A 26,943-nucleotide genomic window follows, 5' to 3' on the forward strand; every position below is an offset into this window, starting at 1 on the left:
GCAGCACAAGTCTCCCATGTCTTTAAAAGAATAACGGATTCGTTACAGCACAGAACGTGTGAATTTTGCAAAGGCTGATTTTCAGTGGGCTGGGTAACGGTTCCAAAAATCCAGTAAATAGCAGTCAGCCTCGCCTGTCTACTCACAAGGAATCCCTTGGGAGTGAGATCAAAAGCTCAGGAAAAATAGATTAGGTGCTAATTACTCACCATGTGTATCTGGAGGGTGACAGAAAATGATTGTCCCGGAGGTGCACAGATCAACCTTCTATGGGATGTAAGTATTACACTTAAAAAAATGGACATCGTTGACATTCAAGAAATGTTCGAAACAAACCATTAACTTGCACCATGAACACCGAACGAAGAGTGGTACGCCACAGGTTCGCACCATCAAGGTCGAAGGTGAAGTCCTTGGAAATTACAAACCATGCAGGACGTTCAGCTATGTACCCACTCTTAAGGAATGCATATAAAATCAAATTGGTGTAGTAACAGGGTAGTGAGAACTGATGGAATGCGACGGCATGCAACGGAATGCGGAACAGTCTGCCTTGGAGCTTACCGTGGAACTGGCTATCCCTTACGGCGTAGCTGCAGATAGTGCGATAATATGCTTTATTGTTGTTGTTGCGGTCTTCAGTCCAGAGACTGATTTGATGCAGCTCTCCATGCTACCCTACCCTGTGCAAGCTTCTTCATCTCCCAGTACCTACTGCAGCCTACATCCTTCTGAATCAGTTTAGTGCTTTCATCTCTTGGCCTCCCTCTACGACTTTTACCCTCCACGCTGCCCTCCAATACTAAATTGGTGATCCCTTGATGCCTCTTGATGCCTCAGAATACGCCCTACCAACTGATCCCTATTTCTAGTCGAGTTGTGCCACAAATTTCTCTTCTCTCCAATTCTATTCAATACCTTCTCATTAGTTATGTGATCTACCCATCTAATCTTCAGCATTCTTCTGTAGCACCACATTTCGAAAGCTTCTATTCTCTTCTTGTCTAAACTATTTATCGTCCACGTTTCACTTCCATACATGGCTACACTCCATACAAATACTTTCAGAAACGACTTCCCGACACTTAAATCTATACTCGATGTTAACAAATTTCTCTTCTTCAGAAACGCTTTCCTTGCCATTGCCAGTCTACATTTTATATCCTCTATATTTTATATGCTTTATAGGTACGGTAAAAACGAAACATCCAGGGGCTGCATTTGTCCAATGGTCCCAGATGGTATGAACTGCAATGACACTTTCCATGAGGGATGTTTTGCACTAAAGGAATATGACTTTTACACGCAGGGCAGAAAAGAAGCATAAGCATGTTATTTTGACCAGCTATTGGCGAAAAGAAGTTACATTTCTGTTACGCCAGTTTTATCATTCTTGCTTACTGTGATGTAAATATTCCCAACTAACCTTGCAAGATCACGCACTCGAGAAAAAGTCGTAGCACCCCCAACTTCATGCAGCACAAAACGTAACTTCCCAGCCAATTTACCGACCAGATTAACAGTCGGCGTAGCTGTTTATGAATACTTAAGGCGCTGATCTTGACACAACTCTCTCGGTACCTCTAAATTCCAGGGTTATTTTCATGCGCATTTCCTCTTCAACTCGCGACTGGTCGGAATTGAAAACAAATTCCTTGCTGAACGTTGGGGTAAGTTTGTTAATCTCATCTAGAAATGTTTGGGACGATTCCGCAGTTCGCTGCGCATCAAGTTGACGCTTTGTTTGAAATTTCGTTATCTTACATATTTCAGTTCTGTAGCACTGCTTCCCTTGAGATCACTGTAGTCTACGTCGTCGGCAACTGGATGAGTATAGCGCAGCAGGTCACACTCAGATACATTCTGTAAACTGTATCGAGCGTACTTTAAACGCACAAACACCAGTTTTTGTAACAAGTGCGCCTTGTCCTCCCTTGAATAAACGTAGTTTTTCTTATGCACTACACGTTCGTATTGCTGCAGACGTATGCGAAATTTGTTCATAACTTTCTTTTTACTGTGCTGCGGATATTCTTCCATGTACATACTTATGTTTAGTACCCGCTCCTTGGACAACGATTGTCCTTTATTACGTTTCACTGGAGACGGGATTTGTGGCGCTCTGTCCGACAAGGTTGATGGACTACATGGCTCGACAACTGTTTCAATATCACTTTCACTTGTTAAGCGCGTATCGTCGTCATCGTACCCCTCATGTACGTTGTCCGCACAGTAGAGCATATACGACACCACACATTCCACTGACTGATCCTGCGAAACCGCTAATATTTCATCTATCACTTCTTTCTCTGCGATATTCCTTGGGTTTCTTTCTGACGAAATGTCAACTGCGGCAGCTATTGTTGTCGATATAACGCAATGTTTGCTTTGTTTACCGTTGCCATCGCTCTGCTTCGTATCAACACCAATAGCACTGTAGCACTGTTGTGGGTTTCTCATCGACTAAGCAGTTCAATTACGCTCCGCAGTCTCATGTTGTGCGCACCTTTGGATACCTCCAGCCCGCCACCTGTCGTCATTAACAGCCAATATTGTGGCTGCACGTAGACAATAAGTGGAGCGTCAAATCCGTAAATATCATTGGCATTTTGCGACCTCGCACTCGAGGGGCTCCTTGCCAGAACGAACACCACGAGGTCAGACAGCTGCTATCGACCATTAACTAAGCTAGGCATACTCTATAACGGTGCTCCAAAGGAATGGCTTACAAGGTTTTGCGCAGCAGAATCGACACAACGAATTGGTTAGTAGAAGGTAAATACCATGACTGAAATCGTCTTATAATTTATAAAAGTAAATGGCAGCAGGTACTTAAGATCCAGAGCAGGGAAACGTATGTATCAAAATAATATATTTACGAGCTAAACGACAAGAACACAGTACCAAAAATAAGAAGTATGGGGAGACAGTCGCCTTGTGATTGGATGGCTCTCCTCACGCGGAGTGCCACCCCAGTAGGACGCGTTTTTTTATTGTTACATAAATACGAAGCGTGGCTATAAAATAAAGGGAACTATGCTGTCACAAACTATGTACGCACGCGCCGAAGATGAACGACCTATAGCTGTGGAGAGTGAAGCCTTCTCAGTTGAATGTGGCATCTCTGGTGTCTGTAGACAAGTCACTGTGGTCATGCCCTCCGTTTGTGTAAGAGCTGTTATTTTGTTTTGCTGGAAAAATGATAAATGTAGTAATAGAGCAATGAGTTGTCGTGAAGTTTCACATAAAACTTGGGACAACTGCTTCTGAGACATATCGTTTACTGAAATAAGTGTAGGGCGATGACACTTTACCATGTTCCCAAGTTTCTGAATGGTTCAAACGTTTCCAAGATGTTCGAGAAGCCGTTGAGGATGACTCACGTCCGGGAATCCCTTCAGCATCAAAACAGATGAAAATATCGAAAAAGTAGGTAATCTGACTTGATCAGACCCTCGGTTGAGTAGTCAATTCATTACTGAAACTGTAGGAATTGAAGACTTCATTACAGAAACGACCCGTCTCAAACATTTACATTTTTCAGGAGAGTGATAAAACGTTCTAAATACTTGTATAATGTCTTGCCCCCAAATATGTTCTCTCGACGAAAGATCCGTACCCAAAGACTGGAAAGTTGCACAGGTCACACCAGTATTCAAGAAAGGTAGTAGGAGTAATCCACTGAATTACAAGCCCATATCGTTAACGTCGATATGCAGCAGGATTTTGGAACATATATTGTGTTCGAACATTATGAATTACCTCGAAGAAAACGGTCTATTGACACACAGTCAACATGGGTTTAGAAACCATCGTTCCTGTGAAACACAATTAGCTCTTTATTCACATGAAGTGTTGAGTGCTATTGACAGGGGATTTCAGATCGAATTCCTATTTCTGGATTTCCGGAAGGCTTTTGACACGGTACCACACAAGCGGCTCGTAGTGAAATTGTGTGCTTATGGAATATCGTCTCAGTTATGTGACTGGATTTGTGATTTCCTGTCAGAGAGGTCATAGTTCGTAGTAACTGACGGAAAGTCATCGAGTAAAACGGAAGTGATTTCTGGCGTTTCCCAAGGTAGTGTTATAGGCCCTTTACTATTCCTTATCTGTATCAACGATTTGGGAGGCAATCTGATCAGCTGTCTTCGGTTGTTTGCAGATGACGCTGTCGTTTATCGACTAATAAAGTCATCAGAAGATCAAAACAAGCTGCAAAAAGATTTAGAAAAGATATCTGAATGATGCGAAAAGTGGCAGTTGACTCTAAATAACGAAAAGTCTGAGGTCATCCACATGAGTGCTAAAAGGAACTCGTTAAACTTCGGTTACACGATAAATCAGTCTAATCTAAAAGCTGTAAATTCAACTAAATACCTAGGTATTACAATTACGAACAACTTAAATTGGAAGGAACACATAAAAAATGTTGCGGGGAAGGCCAACCAAAGACTGCGTTTTATTGGCAGGACACTTAGAAAATGTAACAGACCTACTAAGGAGACAGTCTACACTACGCTTGTCTGTCCTCTTTTAGAATAATGCTGCGCGGTGTGGGATCCCTACCAGATAGGACTGACGGAGTACATCGAAAAAGTTCAAAGAAGGGCAGCACGTTTTGTATTATCGCGAAATATGGGAAAGAGTGTCACAGAAATGATACAGGATTTGGGCTGGACATCATTAAAAGAAGGGCGTTTTTCGTTGCGACGGAATCTTAGTGCGAAATTCCAATCACCAACTTTCTCCTCCGAATGCGAAAATATTTTGTTGACACCGACCTATATGGGAGGGAATGGTCACCACGATAAAATAAGGGAGGTCAGAGCTCGTACGGAAAGATATAGGTGTTCATTCTTTCCCCGCGCTATACGAGATTGGAATAATAGAGAATTGTGAAGGTGGTTCGATGAACCCTCTGCGAGGCACTTACATGTGAATTGCAGAGTATCCATGTAGATGTAGATATAGTCGTAGATGTGGCTTCTTGGGAATGTCTATATCATTTTTATGACACTGTACTAACTTACCTTTCAGTGTAACTCATAATATATATTTTTTCAACTTACAGCCCTCACTGACATAGGCAGTTTTTGTCAGAAAGTGGAGCTGGGACTATGAAGGAATGACTCGATGTGTGCATTAATTATACTTTATAAACCTCAGGATATACATTAACTTTTTACAGAACAGAAAGTTAAGTTGTGCAGAACTGATCAAATAAACGTTCAGTGGTCCCCTCCACTACTGTCGTCAGCTTCAATGATATCCAAGTTCGACCTTTCTTCTTCCTCTCCACAGGCAATCAGTGTTTTGAAAATACGTTGGTTGTCAGTCGTCAAATAAGGAAAAAGCGCCTTGAGGTCTTGAGCTTTCGACTTCTTAATCTTGAATGTATTGTTGCAAATTTCACTGTAAGTTAACTCATGTCGAAGCTTCACGTTGTTCCAAAGTGCAACCGTACGCCAGGGTCCTGTACAACTGTCCCGCTCAAAAACGCAGCTCGTGGCTGTTTCAGTTTTATACATCCTTAGCCCTTTCAGTTTAATAGGTTTTTCGCAGATGGTTTGAAGTACAGGTCAACAGATTATTTCATGTGGAGTATCGTTGACTGGTCTACTTTCAAGATGCTGAAAGGTGTTGGGTGTTTTTGAGAAGAGGTAATGAATACGCCCCAGTCATCAGGTATTTCAATGTGTAATTTTGATTGTTACATGAAGTGAGAAGAAATCTCTACCACCGAGCAAAAAAGAATTGTCTCCCATGGGAAACATATAGGCTGTGCACTAGCATATACAGAAAATACACCATGACAAAATTTTTGTTGTTGACAAAGAACGCAGATGGTAGAGCAGTTGCCCGCGAAAGGCAAAGGTTCAAATGGTTCAAATGGCTCTGAGCACTATGGGACTTAACATCTGAGGTCATCAGTCCCCTAAACTTAGAACTACTTAAACCTAACTAATCTAAGGACAGCACACACATCCATACCCGAGGTAGGATTCGAACCTGCGACCGTAGCAGCAGCACAGTTCCGGACCGAAGCGCCTAGAACCGCTCGGTCACAGCAGCCGGGGGCAAATTTCACATAACCAATATCACGTGGGAAAAGTGTGGGCAAAACTGGTGCCAAAAATTCTCACGACCGAACAAAAACAAGACCGTGAAAATGTTTATACTGGCACTTTGAACTGAATTGAAAATAATCCTAAGTTTTTGGAGACAGTGATAACATGCGACGAATATTGATTTTCACTTATGAACCAGGAACTAAGCGCCAACCCATTCACTGGAAGGGCCCAACTTCACCGAGAGAAAGCGCCAATGAGCAAATCTAGATTCAGAGCGATGACGATAGTTCTTTTTTCGGTGTTCATGGAACTGTGTATCTCCACTGAAGTCCTGAAGGTAAAAAAAAAAGGTTCAAATGGCTCTGAGCACTATGGGACTCAACTTCTGAGGTCATCAGTCCCCTAGAACTTAGAACTGCTTAAACCTAACTAACCTAAGGACACCACACACATACATGCCCGAGGCAGGATTCGAACCTGCGACCGTAGCGGTCGCGCGGTTCCAAACTGTAGCGCCTAGAACCGCTCGGCCACCACGGCCGGCAGCTGAAGGTCAAATTATTAATCACCATGACCACCTTCAGGTCCTTGCTCAACTACGTGAGAAAGTAAGAAACAACAACCTGAAATGTGGAAGAACAAGTAATGGCTTCTACATCAAAACAACGCACCGGCTCATACCACATTCTCTCTTAGAGGTCTCTAGCGGAGTACAGTGTTAGACCACCTACCTTATTCGCCTCAGCTGGTGAGCTTTATTATTACTATTTATTAAAACGAATAAAATTTTAACTCGTTGGGGCAACGAAAGAAAAAGCGGCACGCGTCAGCAAGAGCTCACAGACGAAGACTCCCACCACTGTTTCGACAGATCGAAAATTCTTATGGAGAGTTCTAGAGATAGACGAGGGAAGTATATTGAGGGTGGCAATAACTAAATATGTATGTTTTTGAAGGAAAATCTTTTACAGCAATCCCGTTTTTGTATAGCCACACCTTGTGTATTTAAAACACGTTGCAGAAACGCTTAAGAAGAGCACTCCATTCGCCCTAAAAAAAACTGAAGGGCATGTTATGAGAAAAGAAGTGGGAAGTTGAAAATGTGGTCTGTAGGGATGAAAAGTGTGGGTAGACGAGGGAAGTATATTGAGAATGGCAATAACTAAATATGTATGTTTTGAAGTAAAATCTTTTACGACAATCTCGTTATTGTATAGCCACACCTTATGTATTTAAAACATGTTGCAGAAACGGTTAAGAAGAGCTCTCCATTCGTACCAAAAACCTGAAGGGCATGCTCTGGGAAAAGAAGTGGGAAGATGAAAATATGGTCTGTAGACATGAAAGGTGTGGGTGTAAATATAGAGGTCCATTTCGTAGTGTCTATGGGGATGAAGGTAGGTGTTAATGTGTGGATAATGGGAAGACAGGTAGTGGGGAGGGGTATAGTGTGTGGGCATGGCCGTGGTATCAAGAGAAGGCATGGGGAGTTATGGAAGGGGGACTGGGGAGCCCTGAAGTGGAGTGGGCTACGTAGGAAAGAGTTGTAGTTGGTAGGACGGGTAAAGATAAATGCAGCGTTATTCGAAAGTGACTGTACGTATTTCGTGGGTGTAATGAATGCATCAAAGTAAGAGTAAAATTTTTATCTGGAAATGCTTTATTTCCGAATTGTGATGCGTAATCTCATTTGTGGAAGGCATTTAATGATGGGGCACTATATGGATTTGGTATGTCGTGTTCGCTTGCATATCGACTTTGTACAACCATCTACACTGCTCGGCTGGTTTTGGCACGAAATGCCTTTATTTACTTGACTTCGGTATGGTTCGTTGTGCTCTTTGGCGCTGTTGTAGTGTAGCGGCACCAGACCTTCTATGGGCACCCATTCTGTCAGTAGTTCATAGACTGCAGTTGTTGTGTACGGTACAATGGCGTACTCAAACGGTGAATGCGCGGATATGCACCTCCTTTATGGTGTAGCAGAAGGTAATTCACGAGCAGAAAAATGACAGTCTATGTGAATGTTTCCAAGCAGAAGAGCAGCATACCATCACACCTTCACAACTATGAATAGGTAATTCAAGGGAATATGGCACGCATGGTGCGCCATTGTTAGGTCGGTCAACAGGATGGAGTGGATGTTGACAACTGAAATCCCTGGGCTATCAGGACAGAGCGGATGCGGCTATATTTGTGGAAAGGGGCCAAAATAAGTTACTGTCAGTTGCATTCAACATATAAACTTAATTTATTAAAACACACAATCACACAAGCAAGAGTCAAAACACTCAAGGTTTTAACGAAAGACCTCCTTTGATTTAATTAAATCGGCTGAAGACCACATCGCAAATTCAAGGCACAAGGCCTAAGCAAGGAATTGAGGTACAGGAGTTCTTCTGGAGGTTTCACTTCTCTAGAAATTTTTTTTTATCTTGAATATAAATAGCCTGAAAGTCTTAGCTGAAATTTTTCCTATAGAACTCGGCTGAAGGCCTCTCATTAATCAAGAACAGTGTTACGGCCTAAGGCAGAGACAAAGATATTCAAAGTTTAATCTAAATAGGCTGAAAACTCAGCTCAAGGAAGCATATCAACAAAACAATTTAATGGCTTAAGGCATAGGAAAAGGATCTTTCAATTTGAAAAGGCTAAAGGCCTTATCTTAAAATATTACATGTAAAACTCGGCTGAAGGCCTCATACTAAAGAATAACAATTTTATGATCTAAGGGCAAGACAAGGATCTTGAATTTTTAATTTAAGAGAGATTGAGACTCGGCTGAAGACCACACACCTGCAGAAAACAATTTTTCGGCTTAAGGCCTACAGGGAAGAGATTCTAGATTTCAACTAAAATAGGCTAAAGGCTTTCTCCTAAAGTGCTTCACATAGCTCTCGGCTGAAGGCCACATACGAAACCCAAACAATCTCACGGCTTAAAGCCCAGACAAAGAAATTTCCAATTTTTAATTTAAGCTGGGAAACTCGTCTGAAGGCCACATAAAAACTAGAAAATATTTCTTACGGCTTAAGACCTAGAAAAAATTTTTGAACTTTTGATTCGAAAATGCTGAAAACTCGGCTGTCACATACCAACTTGAAACCAATTTACGGCTTAAGGCCTAGGCACAAGGAATTCCCAATTTTAATTTTGAAAGGCTGAAACTCAGCTGAAGGCCACATACCAAACAAGAAAATTTTTTTTTAATGGCTTAAGGTCTAAGTAGAAAAGTCTTGCAATTTTAATATGCTAAAGCTCAGCTGAAGGGCACACAGAGAAGGCTAAAAACGAAATCACTATATAAAACGCAAGGAGCGGCGCTCAGAAGGTTCCAAGGATCGGCCTGGGAACGTAACACTAACGCACGTTTAGGTGAGACAGGCAGCCAGACCGACAACCTCTTGATCGGAAGGCAAGCCAACCGAAAGCCAGCCGACGAACCAACCAACAAGATCAGTACTGCTCCACCCGACCAGCACAACAACAACAAGATGTCAACAAAATGTGTGAAATCCTATGGGACTTAACTGCTAAGGTCATAAGTCCCTAAGCTTACACACTACTTAACCTAAATTATCCTAAGGACAAACACACACACCCATGCCCGAGGGAGGACTCGAACCTCCGACAGGACCAACCGCACAGTCTATGACTGCAGCACCTTAGACCACTCGGCTAATCCCGCGTGGTCAAGATGTCAATAGGCCAACGTTCTGGATACTGGTGCCCCATCCAGCCAAGTCAGAATAAATGCCCAAAACTACTAAAAATACCTCAGCTGTCGAACTACACACCATGCTGGACAGCATCAACACGACAAGAAAAATACACTGCCCAAAAGCACGTCAACGATCAGGGCAGGTCACTGGTACGTCATCGGCCACAAGGCAGAAGATACCGCTGGTACACTTCATTAATGAAGGACTGAATTAAATTTAGTTAAACACCGCACAGGAAGACGGCTGCAATTCTAGCTGACTTCAATCCACACATGTTGCTCGCAGTAATCTCCCAGAAAGCGACAACTAGGATCAAACGAAGAGATGTGAGATCAGTTGTGTTTTGATAGTAGGTTAAGTGAGCACTCAACTTAAGTGTCCAGGATCGGTGGGCAACGAACTTCGTAACCCTCACAAGAAGCGCCTCACAACTCCAACCGCGAGCGCACGCCGCCAGCGGCTCCGGCCTGACCACCCACCATGGAGACTTCCTCGCTGCTCTGCCCCAACCGACCGACTGCCACACACCGCACAACCGGAAAATATACCCGCCACACCAAAGATAGTACAGCAGTACTAGTATCTATACGCACTGCTGCTGCCACTCACGGAGGGAAGATAGCAACGTTATGGCGGTAACCGAAGAAAAAATAAGACACGACTGGACTGCAACCAATGATAAAAAAACAAGGCCTGACGCAAGCCAGCCACGGCTCAACAACGTTCTGGAAATGTTAGATGAAGATCCGATCATAAATATGCGCCGCTTAAGTGCCACTGTAGGGGGTTCCTCTATCAACTGTAAGGTGCATGCTTAGAGGCAGCAGTTCCACTCTTCTTCATCTGCAGAAGGTACAGGAGCTGACACTTTTAGACTACCCTAGACGTCAGAATTTCTGTCAGTGGTTACTCGAGGGCGCTGGCCGTGGTGGCCGAGCAGTTCTAGGCGCTGCAGTCTGGAACCGCGCGACCGCTATGGTCGCAGGTTCGAATCCTGCCTCGGGCATGGATGTGTGTGATGTCCTTAGGTTGGTTAGGTTTAAGTAGTTCTAAGTTCTAGGGGACTGACGATCTTAGAAGTTAAGTCCCATAGTGCTCAGAGCCATTTGAACCATTTACTCGAGCACAATGCCAGTGATCCGCTGTTAGGTCGTTGGGTACTTTACCCGTGCAAGTATGGTGAATGTACATAACATGCACTTGTGGGCATATGAGAATCCAGGTGCAACTACATTACGAAAATATCAACATCGTTTTGCAGTGAATATTTGGTGCGGTGCAGTGGACAGTCAATAACTAGGACCGCATGTTAATTCGAAGCGCCTGACTGGCAGAGTGTATAGACGGTTTCTGGAACATGAGAGGGGTGGTCTGCTTCGTGATGTCCCACTCGCTACACGAACCAACTGTACGATGGCTATTTTTTGATGATGTTATTGAATGTGTTAATATTTGTAAGGGAAAACGATATATTTGAAGAACTGTGGTCAGAGAACCAGGTGTTAAGCAGCAGTATCTGTGTCTGCCAAGGCAGCACTGTGGAGTTGTAAAGTCTTTGACAGCCAACAGTGAATAGCTGAGATGTGCAGCAGGCGGATTTTTTTTTTCGTTAAGTATGCAGTGTAATGCATGGACGCACTTTTGGAACTACGTGAGTTGCGCGGCGAGGAATGGTGACTCAGAACAACGGTTGGTTAGCATACTGACATAAAAAAGGTTTTGAAATGAAGAACAAGGTATTGATGAGGTAAAAGGTTTATTTTTATTTTTGTAGACTTGTATTATTGGTCCACTGCACCCTCGAGTTTTTGATAATTATTCTACTGATTTATCTGAGTTAATTTACTGTACCATGGAAGTTACTAGATTAAATGAATTTTCATATCAGAGTCTACAATTGTTTTCTTTGATCAGTTCCTTCCTAACTGAACTTTCATAACTTGAAGATTGAGTCATGTGTCAAGATTATAAATACAGTTACCCGGGACCAACTGCAGTTAGCTTTTAGCAGTATATTTTTAGCCGTTGCGGACTTTTGCTGTGTTTCTGTTCCTGCCACGACTTCATTTTGCAGGTGAAATTCACAATACGTGATTGTTTCGTTTCATTTGCGCAGTGTAACTTCTGGCAGTTTCTTTATTTTACCAGCGCAATATGTCAGTGCAGAAAGTTACGTGTGCTTCAGGTTACATTCTTATACAGGTCGACATTACAATTTGTTTTTCTTTATATAGTTACGTCAGTTCGCACTGACAAAGTCAACTCAGCGTGAAATTACTGGATTGCTTATTTATTTGCTTATGAATGAAATCTGTTTTCTCACACACAGGATTCTTTTCAATTTCATGTAAATGACGTGGGTTTTAGCTCAGTAGCACATTTAGGTTGTCAGTTCACATTCCCAGATTTGCATTTACGATAGCGCACACACAAGTGAAGCTACCCCCTTACACAATTTATCGTTTATGCATGACGGAGCCTCTGCACATTTCAGTCGGGATGCAAGAAAGTATCTCAGTATTGCTTTGTATTGTATTGTATGTTACTGGGGACCTAGAAACGACGGAGAGGCTCCGTCCCCGCCGCAGCCGCAGTGGTCCACAACCCCACGACGACTACCGCAGTCCACTTCACCCCTCCGCCGCCCCACACCGAACCCAGGGATATTCTGCGGTTTGCCCCCCGGTGGACCCCCCAGGGAACGCCTCACACCAGCCGAGTGTAACCCCTATGTTTGCGTGGTAGAGTAATGGTGGTGTACGCGTACGTGGAGACCTTGTTTGCGCAGCAATCGCCAACATAGTGTAACCGAGGTGGAATAAGGGGAACCATCCCGCATTCGCCGAGGCAGATGGAAAACCGCCTAAAAACCATCCACAAACTGGCCGGTTCACCGGACCTCGACACAGGGGACCAGGCGCTCCTTCCCGCCTGAAAAACCGTCCGTTAGACCATACGGGCGGGCATTCAGTATTGCTTACTCCAGTAAGTGGACAGTCGTGCAGAACCAGTTGCTTGGCCTGCCAGATCTCCGAATTTAAGCCCCCGGAATTCTACTTTTGAGGCCATCTCAAGGAGCTCGTAAGTAGCAAGCTGAAAATGGCTATGTAACTGTGGAGAATGAGACGAACGGAATCTGCAACATTCCGAGAACGGCAAGGCTGCGAGCACGTCACTGTTCTCCTCTACATGGGCATCATTTTGAACATGTTCTGTGGTAAATGTACAGTACGCAGTTGTGATGAATTTCGGGTCACTTCGTGCTGTTGCGTTCTGAGAAGAATTAACTTTATGTTGCTTGTGTCGCACTTGTATCCCTACTCTACTGCATATCTCTGAAACAAAGCAGTTTGAGACCAAACTTCGTTTAACATTTTACTCTAATATTGATGCGTGCACAACACCTACAAAGTGTGAACAGTTACATCTGAATCACCCAGTATACTGGCGGATTTCATTGTCCGGGACAGACAGTCCGTCGAAGTTGCAGACGGACCATTTTGTTTAATATATTTTTCAGTGTCCCGAATGTAACAATAGCGTATGGCTAAGTATTGGATTTTAACAGAAATTGACGATATTTATATGTATTTGTTTCAGATCTTTCTTTTATTAGTGAGTACGAGGAATGGACTCTAAATGTGTGTATTTCTGGAACTCACTGTGCAGAGTGGACATTTGCGGAAAACAGCTGATAGTCCACCGATTGCAGCGCATTTGCCATGAATTTAGACTGAGAGACCAACGGCTATTATGAAACTTATTGGTGTAAAGTCCTTGTTTTATCAGACCAAAAAAGAATGAATACAGGCGGTAAAGAAAAGTAATAGATTGCTGGCTTTCGATATTCTCTTAGAGTATCTACAAGAATGGAGAGAGAGAGAGAGAGAGAGAGAGAGAGAGAGGGGGGGGGGGGGGTGAGAGGGCCGAATTTGTGGCAGCTGTAATCCGAGAAGAAAGAATAAAAATCTGTTGTAATCAGACATGGCTTATGATTCTTAGAGATAGTCATTTTAATCATTTTCATAACTAGTATTTTCGCGGGATTAGAACATCTGCAGAGTAGCACGTAGCTGTATAGTGGAACACCATCACACCACCAGAGAAAAAAGCAAGAAATTGGCAAATATGGTTCTGGAAAATGATCTGATCCAGTCACACACCTAAACAGAAAAAAGAAAATATGATTTATTTTATTACTCTGTTGTGCTTCAGAAATTACTTGCTAATTAAATGTCTCGTTACACTTGAAACAGCCGGCCGGAGTGGTCGAGCGGTTCTAGGTGCTACAGTCTGGATCCGCGCGACCGCTACGGTCGCAGGTTCGAATCCTGCCTCGGGCATGGATGTGCGTGATGTCCTTAGGTTAGTTAGGTTTAAGTAGTTCTAAGTTCTAGGGGACTGATGACCTTAGAAGTTAAGTCACATAGTGCTCAGAGCCATTTCAGCCATTTCAACACTTGAAACGAGCTGAAAGAAAAAAAAAAAAAAAACAGTGTTGAACGGAGTTTCGCAAATTGATTTCGTACATTTGATTGTAGCAGACAGAACTTGGCTCTAACCGCAATGACTTATCTTGGTTTCTCTTCTGCGTTAAATGTAAGATATCTTACAGTTTTACATTGTATCTAGCTGGAGTTTCTATTCATTGCGTAAACAGAAGAGATCAGCAATGTAGCCGAACTGCTGTGTATGTTTGTCCTCCACTGAAGCAACGATGATTTAAGTTATTGTAAGCAAATTAATAAACCACAAATTTAATTCATCTAGTGTTTTTATTGCAGGATCGATGCTCCTGGCCCCTCTTTGTTTTATGAGTGTTTCTGTAATACAGTTATGGTATTTTCAGCTGAATCAAATCTCACTTTGCGGCAGTTCGTTGCCAGAAGAGTCCCAAACAGTAGTGCTAAGACAGCAGTTCCGGGTGATATTGCTGCCCCGTAGTTTACTCCTGTCGAGATTACAGAGCTTATGGAACTATAATTACAAATAGCCAGGTTACAGTACACAAATGAGTAGGGCGATAAAACTCAACATAATAGGGCATATGACTGTGAGAATATGATGGGGTGTAAAAGCTCCCACGTGATGCAGTACAGCCTATAATTTTCGTGACATGGGGTCAAGGAGGGCTTGGGCTCGGATGTGTCCATCGGAAATCACTCTGCCACCCTACACACATTTTGAAAGTAACTACACAAAGCATGAAAAGTGACTGATGAGCACATTGAAAAGGAAGTTATCAACCAACCGTACACCAGGCCTGTTCAGTAGCCGTGCTTGCAGAGGCTGGGATGCATTGTACTCGTCATTCTTGCATACAAATGTTTTCAGAATTGCATGCAACTAGTCGCATTTTGTGATGTTAGAACTTTTATTTTACCATTGCCGGTTTCAAGTCGCCTAGCGACTCATCAACAGACGGAACACACTTCTTAGTGATTGTTGATAGCGTTGTGAGGTCGTTGTGTAGCTGTGCCAAGACAGAAGGAAAAAAAAAATCGCAACAAGTAAGCACTAAATATGGCGAAGTGTGTGGAATTATTTACATCATAAGGCCGACTTGATGTCACCCTCGCAACCTCACAACATTACCGTCCCATTCACCCACCCAGCTTTGCATTTTCAGCGAGACAATCCATCAACATACTAAGCTCTGACATCTAGTTCTCAGTCAGTATATAATAAGCAAGAATGCTGTTAAACGTAATTAACGTGTGAAATATACAAGAATTGCGATTTTGAGCCTTATATTTATAGAGTTTACGAATAACATATGTTAATTTTGTAATAATGAATGTAATTTCATACAAGATCAATGTCCAACTTTCCAAAATTCGAGTGCTGACCAACGAAAATCTCTGCTCAGACGCTAAATCAGAACGCTAGCTTAAGGCACTCTCTTTGGCTTGTTTAAACCCTGTTAAACACGTCTCTGAATTGTTACCTGCGGCAAAGTTTGTATAGTGCTGTGTAACTAATATAACTGTAAAACATAAACTATGTTTCCCAAAGTGATTTGCGTACCAGGATTAACCCAATGGATTCAAATAACTAAGTAATGTCATCTACTTATACATCAATACTCTGCAAACCACCACATGTATGTGGCGGAAGGTACTTCTCGTACCAGTATCTGATCATTGTTCCATTCGCGAATGGCGCGAGTGAAGAACGATCATCGGTAAACCTCTGTAGTAGCAGTCGACCAGTGTGGTGTCAAGTGAAAAGACTTGCAACTCGGCGGTCGCACTTCCCCAGGTGGGGACTGCTGGCTGTCAATCCAATACGATCATTTCATTTCTATGCTAGCTCTAATATCTCGAGATGTCTCGTTATGGTCATTCGCGAGACGAATGTGGGAGGAAGTAATACGTGGTCCGACTCTTCCCGGGACGTATGCTCTTGCAATTCCAGTAGCACACTTCTTCGTTATGCAAAACACCTTTACTGCAGCGTCTGCCACTGGAGTGTATTGACCATTTGTGTAAAACTCTCCCGCCGATAGAACGATCCAGTGACGAAACGCGCAGTTCTTCCGACGGTGTGTGGCGGAGGGTACTTTGAGTACCTCTATCGGTTCTCTCTTCTATTCCAGTCTCGTATTGTTCGTGGAAAGAAGGATTGTCGGTATGCCTCTGTGTGGGCTCCAATCTCTCTGATTTTATCCTCATGGTCTCTTTGCGAGATATACGTAGGAGGGAGCAATATACTGCTTGACTCCTCGGTGAAGGTATGTTCTCGAAACATCAACAAAAGCCCGTACCGAGCTACTGAGCGTCTCTCCTACAGAGTTTTCCACTGGATTTTATCTATAATCTCCGTAACGCTTTCGCGATTACTAAATGATCCTGTAACGAAGCGCGCTGCTCTCCGTTGGATCTTCTCTATCTCTTCTATCAACCCTGTCTGGTACGGATCCCACACCGGTGAGCAGTATTCGAGCAGTGGGCGAACAAGTGTACTGTGACCTACTTCCTCTGTTTTCGGATTGCATTTCCTTAGGATTCTTCCAATGAATCTCAGTCTGGCATCTGCTTTACCGACGATCAACTTTATATGCTCATTCCATTTTAAATCACTCCTAATGCCTACTTCCAGATGATTTATGGAATCAACTGCTTCCAGTTGCTGACCTGCTATATTGTAGCTAAATGATAAGGGATCTTCCTTTCTGTGTATTCGCAGCACATTACACTTGTCTACATTGAGATTCAATTGCCATTCCCTGCACCATGCGTCAATTCGCTGCTGATCCTCCTGCATTTCAGTACAATCATCCATTGTTACAACCTCTCGATATACCACAGCATCATCTGCAAAAAGCCTCAGTGGACTTCCGATGTTATCCACAAGGTCATTTATGTATATTGTGAATAGCAAAGGTCCTACGACACTCCCCTGCGGCACACCTGAAATCACTCTTACTTCGGAAGACTTCTCTGCATTGAGAATGACATGCTACGTTCTGTTATCTAGGAACTATTCAATCCAATCACACAATTGGTCTGATAGTCCATATGCTCTTACTTTGTTAATTAAGCGACTGTGGGGAACTGTATCGAACGCCTTGCGGAAGTCAAGAAACACGGCATCTACCTGGGATCCCGTGTCTATGGCCCTCTGAGTCTCGTGGACGAATAGCGATAGCTGGGTTTCACACGATCGTCTTTTTCGAAATCCATGCTAATTCCTACAGAGTAAATCTCTAGTCTCCAGAAAAGTCATTATACTCTAACATAATACGTGTTCCAAAATTCTACAACTGATCGACGTTAGAGATATAAGTCTATAGTTCTGCACATCTGTTCGACGTCCCTTCTTGAGAACGGGGATGACCTGTGCCCTTTTCCAATCCTTTGGAACGCTACGCTCTTGTAGAGACCTACGGTACACCGCTGCAAGAAGGGGGCCAATTTCCTTCGCGTACTCTGTGTAAAATCGAACTGGTATCCCATCAGGTCCAGCGGCCTTTCCTCTTTTGAGCGAATTTAATTGTTTCTCTATTCCTCTGTCGTTTATTTCGACATCTACCATTTTGTCATCTGTGCGACAATCTAGAGAACGAATTTCTCTATCTGCTATCAATACAACATGGTAAGGGTACCAGACTGATGAAAATACTCAAGAATCGGTCGAACAAATATTTCTTATGTCACTTCATTCGTGGATTAGTTACGTTTCATTAAGATCCCTCTTACGAATCTTAGTGCAGCATTTGGATTTCTTAGCACTGCATTTGCTACTACTCCTAGATATTTATAGGTGATATTGCTTCCAGCAGCTGGCCATCACTAGTGTAATCGTTGAGTAGTGGATTTATTTTCCTACGTATGCATAATGTGTTACATTTACTTTCGGTCTCAACTACCAGTTCCTGCTCTATTCATCAATCCTGTGCGAGTCCTCCTGCAAAGCAATACTGTCAGGGCGTTTCTACCTCCTTGTAGACAACCGCATCATCTGCGAACAGCTTTACAGAGCGTCTGATGTTTTCTACTAGTTCATTTATATATATTTTAAACTGTAACGGTCCCATCACACTTCCTTAGCGTACTCCTGGCTTTACGTCTGTCGATTTTCTTCTCTTAAGAGCGATATATTGAGTTCTATAAGCGAGGAAGTCTTAAATCCAGTCGCAAGTCTGCTTCGGTAGTCGGTAACGTCACATATTTTCTCACTAAACGGCAGCGTGGAACGGCGTCAAATGCCTTCCAGAATTTAAAGAACACGGCATCAACCTGACCGCCAATGTCTACAGCGCAGTAGGTCTCGCAGAGAAACATCGCAAGATATCTGTTTGTGGAATCCGTGTTGCTGCTTATAGAGGAGATTTTCTTCTCCAAAAACTTCATAATACGTGAGCATAAAACACGTATTGTATTTCTTGCGGATTCAAGGGTAAGGGGACGGGACGACAGTGGGACCACATTTCAGTAGAAGCGTTTATATTTTTACACACTGCAGATACAAAATTTCACAGCTATCAGTCGGAAAATATATTATCCGGAAACTAAGAGTCTCAAAACCAGAGACGAACTCTTTGCGTAACTAGCATCGTGTAACACAGGATACTGTCCAGTTGCTTGTGTGAGGACCTGCCCACGGTATCGGCCTTACGATGTGACAGGCAGTATTCTAGCCAGGTAATAGCGCATATTCGCAAGCTGCAATTACTATTATTTGGATGGTTACTTCAAATGGTTCAAATGGCTCTGAGCACTGTGCGACTTAACTTCTGAGGTCATCAGTCGCCTAGAACTTAGAACTAATTAAACCTAACTAACCTAAGGACATCACACACATCCATACCCGAGGCAGGATTCGAACCTGCGACCGTAGCGGTCGCTCGGTTCCAGACCGTAGCGCCTAGATATTTTACAGTAGATACTGTTTCCAGCAGTTTGCCATCATTAGTGTAATTGTAGAGCGGTGTTGTTGTCTGCGGTCAACAACGAATGCGACACGGTTCCTATCTCCACATGAAGAATGCACCATGTGATTCTCAATGGAGAGAAGTCTTCCGAAGTAAGAGTGATTTCAGGTGTGCCGCAGGGGAGTGTCGTAGGACCGTTGCTATTCACGATATACATAAATGACCTTGTGGATAACATCGGAAGTTCACTGAGGCTTTTTGTGAATGATGATGTAGTATGTTGAGAGATTGTAACAATGAAAAGTTGTACTGAAATGCAGGAGGATCTGCAACGAACTGACGCATGGTGCAGGGAATGGCAATTGAATCTCAATGTAGACAAGTGTAATGTGCTGCGAATACATAGAAAGAAAGATCCTTTATCATTTAGCAGTTAATTCCATAAATTATCTGGGAGTAGGCATTAGGAGTGATTTAAAATGGAATGATCATATAAAGTTGATAGTCGGTAAAGCAGATGCCAGACTGAGATTCATTGGAAGAATCCTAAGGAAATGCAATCCGAAAACAGAGGAAGTAGGTTACAGTACGCTTGTTCGCCCGCTGCTTGAATACTGCTCGGCAGCATGGGATCCGTACCAGATAGTGTTGATAGAAGAAAAAATGGCTCTGAGTACTATGGGACTTAACTACTGTAGTCATCAGTCCCCTAGAACTTAGAACTACTTAAACCTAACTAACCTAAGGACATCACACACATCCATGCCCGAGGCAGGATTCGAACCTGCGACCGTAGCGGTCACGCGGTTCCAGACTGTAGCGCCTATAACCGCACGGCCAATCCGGCCGGTGGTTGATAGAAGAGATAGAGAAGATCCAACGGAGAGCAGCGCGCTTCGTTACAGGATCATTTAGTAATCGCGAAAGCGTTACGGAGATGATAGATAAACTCCAGTGGAAGACTCTGCAGGAGAGACGCACAGTAGCTCGGTAAGGGCTTTTGTTGAAGTTTCGAGAACATACCCTCACCGCGGAGTCAAGCAGTACATTGCTCCCTCATACGTATATTTCGCGAAGAGACCATGAGGATAAGACCAGAGAGATTAGAGCCCACACAGAGGCATACCGACAATCTTTCTTTCCACGAACAATACGAAACTGGAATAGAAGGGAGAACCGATAGAGGTACTCAAAGTACCCTCCGCCACACACCGTCAGGTGGCTTGCGGAGTATGGATGTAGATGTAGATGTAGATGTAGAATTTGAACAGCACATGGTCTTAGTCGTTAGACATGTGTTCGTAATAGTAGTGCTGAGTGATTTACTAATAATAGTGAGTGCACACTACCATTTTACAAGGAACAGTCAAATGAAAACGAAACTGATGGGAAAAAGTAAGTAAACTGTTCATTATTTCGATAGCACTCGCCGTACCTATTAATACATTTATCCTATTGCGAGCCAACAAGGACGATTCCTTCATGGAAAAGTACGTAACCATGACTGTACCCAGGCGTACACCCCTTCCTCCGAAGCAAATAGACGGCCACAAATGTCTCTCTTCAGGGCTCCAAAAATATGGAAATTGCGTGGGGAGAGATCAGAACTGTAAGGAGGATGTGTAAGGGTTACCCAGCGAAACTTCCGCAGCATCTGCGAAACAGCCTTGGGGAAATGTGGGCATTACGTTGCAGAATGATGCCACCCGTCAATTTTCATGGGCGTGTGGACTTGCTGGTGCACTGCACTTCTTGCTAAGTGTCCACGTACAGCTATGCGTCAATTGTGGCGCTATGTCCCAGAAAGTCAATGAACCCTTGCAGTAAAAGGAAAAGGTCATCAAGACTTTCCCGGAGATGGCGTGCGTGCTGTTTCGACTACACAGCAGACGTTTCGCTGGGAATTCCATACACATCTTTCATACAGTCCCAATCTATCCCCATGCGATTTCCATATTTTTGAAGTCCTGAAGAAAGACATTCGTGGCCGTCAGTGTGCTTCGGGTGGGGAGATGCACGCCTGGGTACAATAACGGTTGCTTAGGCCACCACAAACATTTTCCAGTGAAGGTACTGACCGCCTTGTCTCCCAGTGGGATACGTGTATTGACAGTTTTGGCTATTATTTCTGAAATAATGAACAGATTACTTTTTTTATTCCTTCTGTCTCGTTTATTTGACTGCCCCTTATGCCTGAAGAGCCAAAGAAACTGATACACCTGCCTAATATCGCGTAGGGCCGCCGCGAGCACGCAGAAGTGCCGCGACACGACGTGGCATGGACCTGACTAATGTCTGAAGTAGTGCTGGAGGAAACTGACACCATGATTCGTGCAGCGCTGTCCATAAATCCGTAAGAGTACGAGGGGGTATAGATCTCTTCTGAACAGCACTTTGCAAGGCATCCAAATTGTGCTCAATAATGTTCATGTCTGGGGAGTCTGGTAGCCAGCGGAAGTGTTTAAACTCAGAAGAGTGTTCCTGAAGCCACTCTGTAGCAATTCTGGACTTGTGAGGTGTCGCATTGTCGTGCTGGAATTGCCCAAGTCCGTCGAAATGCACAATGGATATGAATGGATGCAGGTGATCAGACAGGATGTGAACGTACGTGTCACCCGCGGCAGTCGTATCTAGAGGTATCAGGATCCCCATAACACTCCAGCTGCACACGCCCCACATCATTGCAGAGTTCCCACCAGCTTGAAAAATGGTTCAAATGGCTCTGAGCACTATGGGACTCAACATCTGTGGTCATAAGTCCCCTAGAACTTAGAACTACTTAAACCTAACTAACCTAAGGACATCACACACATCCATGCCCGAGGCAGGATTCGAACCTGCGACCGTAGCAGTCGCGCGGTTCCTGACTGAGCGCCTAGAACCGCTAGACCACGGCGGCCGGCCCACCAGCTTGAAAATTCCCCTGCTGGCATGCGGCGCCCATGGATTCGTGAAGTTGTCTCCATACCTGTACACGTCCATCCTCTCGATACAATTTGAAATGAGACTCTTCCGACCAGGCAATATGTTTCCAGTCATCAAGAGTCCAATGTCGGTATTGACGGGACAGGCGAGCCGACGTGCAGTCATCAAGGGTACACTGAGGGGCATTCGGTTCCCTAAGCCCATATCGATGATTTTTCGTTGGATGGTTCACATGCTTACACATGTTAATGGCCCAGCATTGAAATCTGTAGCAATTTGCGGAAGGGTGGCGCTTCCGTTACATTGAATGATTCTCTTCAGTCGTCATTCGCCCTGTTCTTGCAGGATCTTTTTCCAGCCGTAGCAATGTCGGAGATTTGATGTTTCACCGGATTCCTGATATTCACGGTACACTCGTGAAATGGTCCTACTGGAAAATCCCCACTTCATCGCTACCTCGGAGATGTTTTGTCCCATCGCTGGTGCGTTGACTACAACACCACGTTGGCTCTATGGCTCTGAGCACTATGGGACTTAACAGCTATGGTCATCAGTCCCCTAGAACTTAGAACTACTTAAACCTAAGGACATCACACAACACCCAGTCATCACGAGGCAGAGAAAATCCCTGACCCCGCCGGGAATCGAACCCGGGAACCCGGGCGTGGACAACACCACGTTCAAACTCACTTAAATCTTGATAATCTACCATTGTAGCGGCAGTAACCGATCTAACAACTGCGCCAGACACTTGTTGTATATAGGCGTTGCCGACCGCAGGGCCGTATTCTGCCTGTTTACATATCTTGTATTTGAATACGCATGCCTATACCGGTTCCTTTGGCGCTTCAGCGTATATTACGTAAATTATGACACCGTCAAGGCCAACTACCTTGTAGCAGTGGTAACACCGGTTATCGTCAGATCACCGAAGTTAAGCGCTGTCGGACTTGACTAACACTTGGATGGGTGACCTTCCGGGCTGCCAAGCGCTGTTGGCAAGCGGGGCGCCCTCAGCTGTTCTGAGACAATTTGAGGAGCTACTTTACTGGACAGTAGCGGCTCCAGTCACGAAAACTAACAATGGCCGGAAGAGCGGCATATTGAGCACATGCTCCTGCATATCCGCATTCAGTGACCCCTATCAGCTGAGGATGACACGGCGGTCAGTCGGTATTGTTGGGCCTTCCGAGGCCTACTCGTACGGACACTGTCAAAGCTGTGCGAGTTTTTTACTATTATAATTCTTAAATTATTTATAAATTAATTAGACACATGCTTGTCTCTTTAGGACAAATGCTTTTCAAATTCTGTATTTCTTGAACTACATTTTCTTGTATGTTATACTAGAGCGACATACTAAGTACCGATGTAAACGAAAAGTATGGTTGTATTAAACTGGGTATGTGTTTATATGTTATTATTATTAAAAATCATAGGCTTTTGTGGTACATTAAAATTATGACTAACCGCAATTAATATGTGATAGGGAGGGGGAGGGGGGGGGGAGGAGGGAGAGGCACTGACAAACTGTGAACGCCCACCCTCCACGCTTGTCCTTTATACGGCTTTTTACACCAATTAAGTTGTCGAGTTCCGTTTTTCATTTGATATTTCAGCACTTTGTTGTCAATGTCGAGCTCCTTCTGGTTGCTTATAATATTTTCCGTGTAACTGAAGAGACTAATCGTTAAGCTGCTTTGTTTTGGTTCAAATGCCTCTGAGCACTATGGGACTTTACATCTGAGGTCATCAGTCCTCTAGAACTTAGAACTACTTAAACCTAACTAACCTAAGGACATCACACACATCCGTGCCTGAGGCAGGATTCGAACCTCCGACCGTAGTAGCAACTCCGTTCCGGACTGAAGCGTCTGGAACCGCCCAGCCACAGCGGCCGGCTACTGGCATGTCTTCTGAAATAGCAAGACTGGTGTTTATTTGTATTTTTCTACCTCTACACAGGATGGAGAAAAAATTGTGTCACGAAATTTTAACCCTGGATAGCTGAAGCCAGTAGGAACCAAAATTACTAATGTTGTATATAGGTCCGCCGGCCCCGTTGGCCGAGCGGTTCTAGGAGCTTCAGTCTGGAATCTCGCGACTGCTACAGTCGCAGGTTCCAATCCTGCCTCGGGCATGGATGTGTGTGATGTCCTTAGGTTAGTTAGGTTTAAGTAGTTCTAAGTTCTAGGGGACTGATGACCTCAGGTGTTAAGTCCCATAGTGCTCAGAGCCATTTGTCCGCCCATTCACGTCTTGTTTGCCTTGGTGTGTCTATGCACACATTGCCAAAGTCCACCGTGCATGCTGCATTCGAAAAAGAAAACCATGTTGTCATTGAAATTCAGTGGCGACATGTAATATAATGTGGAATTCAAAGTGTCTGTGGTCATGCATACTATCCAGAACTTCTCTAAAATATCTGCAAGTAGTTGTACGTCCATTCCCATACATAGCTTTGCATACTCCCCTAAATCATAGAAGCTGAATTCCTGCTAAACATTCGCCAGATGCTTATACTCGGAATTCGTTATGGTATAGCCTGTAAGATTACTGGTGAATGTGGGTATGTCAGGCAATGTGACTTACTTGAGTCTCTCTTTGAAATTCAGGTATTTATAACGAAAGACAACATTATTCGTCATGAGTGGAAGTTCGCATCATCGGAAAATGCAGCTTTAGGGATTTACGTGTCCTCCTAACGTATTTCTAAAGCAGCGCTTGCATAAATCGAATTAAGTCCAGGAACTGTGATGTAATGTTTGGCGTCATTCGCCTGGAGAACGAGATGTGTGTCTTAACGCTCTCAGGCAGGACACGATCTGGTCTTTGTGCAAACCAAAATCATGCAAATGCACAATTGTGAAATCTTCATTATAACTGCTCAAATTGTGGAAGGATGTGAGTATGAGTCACGGCATGCAGTTGTTTAAGTTGCATGCAGTGTATGCTGTCCTGTAGAACTTCCACTGTGGGATGATCATGGAGATATTGGTGCCATTATTGTGATCAAAATATCACGCAAGTTGTTCAGCCCCACTGAGCAGCCACCTCCCAGAATTATCCCTGACAAATGATATCAAACGATTTCTACCTGAGTCATACCACCATACGACTCTATATGTCGCAATATATGGTACATGCTGCTCTGTAATGGTTGCATATGTATCAGTGCAGTCTCCCTTACACAGCGCGATAAGAATGAGTAGACATTTAAAGTCAGTGTATGCTGTGAAGGGGCAACGTTCCTCGTGCTGGTATTTCTAGTTTTCAATTGGCATTACCACATGTACCGGTTCCTACGTGGAACAATCAGTCAGATGCTTATCTAGACCATCTCTCGTAGTACAAGTGTTGATGCGTCTAGACCGATAATGACACTTACGAATGTTTCTCTCTTTGGGGTGAAAAGATAGCAATATACAGGTTGATTCAAAAAGAATACCACAACTTTAAAAATGTGTATTTAATGAAAGAAACATAGTATAACCTTCTGTTATACATCATTACAAAGAGTATTAAAAAAAATTTTTTTTTCACTCAAAAACAAGTTCAGAGATATTCATTATGGCCCCCTCCAGACACACGATACTCCAACTCGTTCCACACTCTCTGTAGCATATCAGGCGTAACAGTTTGGATAGCTGCTGTTATTTTTCGTTTCAAATCATCAATGGTGGCTGGGAGAGGTGGCCGAAACACCATATCCTTAACATACCCCCATAAGAAAAAATCGCAGGGGGTAAGATCAGGGATTCTTGGAGGCCAGTGATGAAGTGCTCTGTCACGGGCTGCCTGGCGGCCGATCCATCGCCTCAGACAGTGGTTGAACCAATTTCAGACGATAAGGTTTCATAACTAACCTTTTTCGTAGGACTCTCCGTACAGTTGATTGTGGAATTTGCAGCTCTCTGCTAGCTCTGCGACTCGATTTTCCTGGGCTGCGAACAAATGCTTGCTGGATGCGTGCTACAATTTCATCACTCGTTCTCGGCCGTCCAGAACTTTTCCCTTTGCACAAACACCCATTCTCTGTAAACTGTTTATACCAACGTTTAATACACCACCTATCAGGAGGTTTAACACCATACTTCGTTCGAAATGCACGCTGAACAACTGTCGTCGATTCACTTCTGCCGTACTTAATAACACAAAAAGCTTTCTGTTGAGCGGTCGCCATCTTAGCATCAACTGACGCTGACGCCTAGTCAACAGCGCCTCAAGCGAACAAATGCACAACTAAATGAAACTTTATAGCTCCCTTAATTCGCCGACAGATAGTGCTTAGCTCTGCCTTTTGTCGTTGCAGAGTTTTAAATTCCTAAAAGTTGTGGTATTCTTTTTGAATCACCCTGTATATTCTCTACCCACTTGTATCTGAAAAGTGTATAAAGTTATTCATAAAGTTTATAAAAGAATTATGAATGACCGCTATAATTTGAATGCAGTAGAGGACTTACTATCTGTTTCCTAAAAACTGATATCTGTTTTTTGTAATAGAACACAGAAATTTCAAAAGCTACCACCTGTGTTTCATAGTGATGAGGTTATTTCCAAGTATGACTCTGTGATAAGCATTTACCGTTCGATGTAAATTGTTATGTTGATGGCACATCTTCCATTAAACTGCGCTGTGAAGGTAGTAAATGAAGGTTCGAATAAAAATGGCTTTTTTTTTAAAAAAATAAGTTTTTTCTCTTCTTCTGTATAAATTTTATGGCTGGTCTAGCGGAACCAGTAGGTAATGATGATGATGTTTGGCTTGTCGGGCGCTCAACTGCTCGTTCATCAGCGCCTGTACACATTCCCAATCTGTACACAGTGCAGTCTAGCCACTTTCATG

Source organism: Schistocerca serialis, chromosome 8 (assembly GCF_023864345.2).
Source record: "Schistocerca serialis cubense isolate TAMUIC-IGC-003099 chromosome 8, iqSchSeri2.2, whole genome shotgun sequence".
Taxonomy (NCBI): domain Eukaryota; kingdom Metazoa; phylum Arthropoda; class Insecta; order Orthoptera; family Acrididae; genus Schistocerca; species Schistocerca serialis.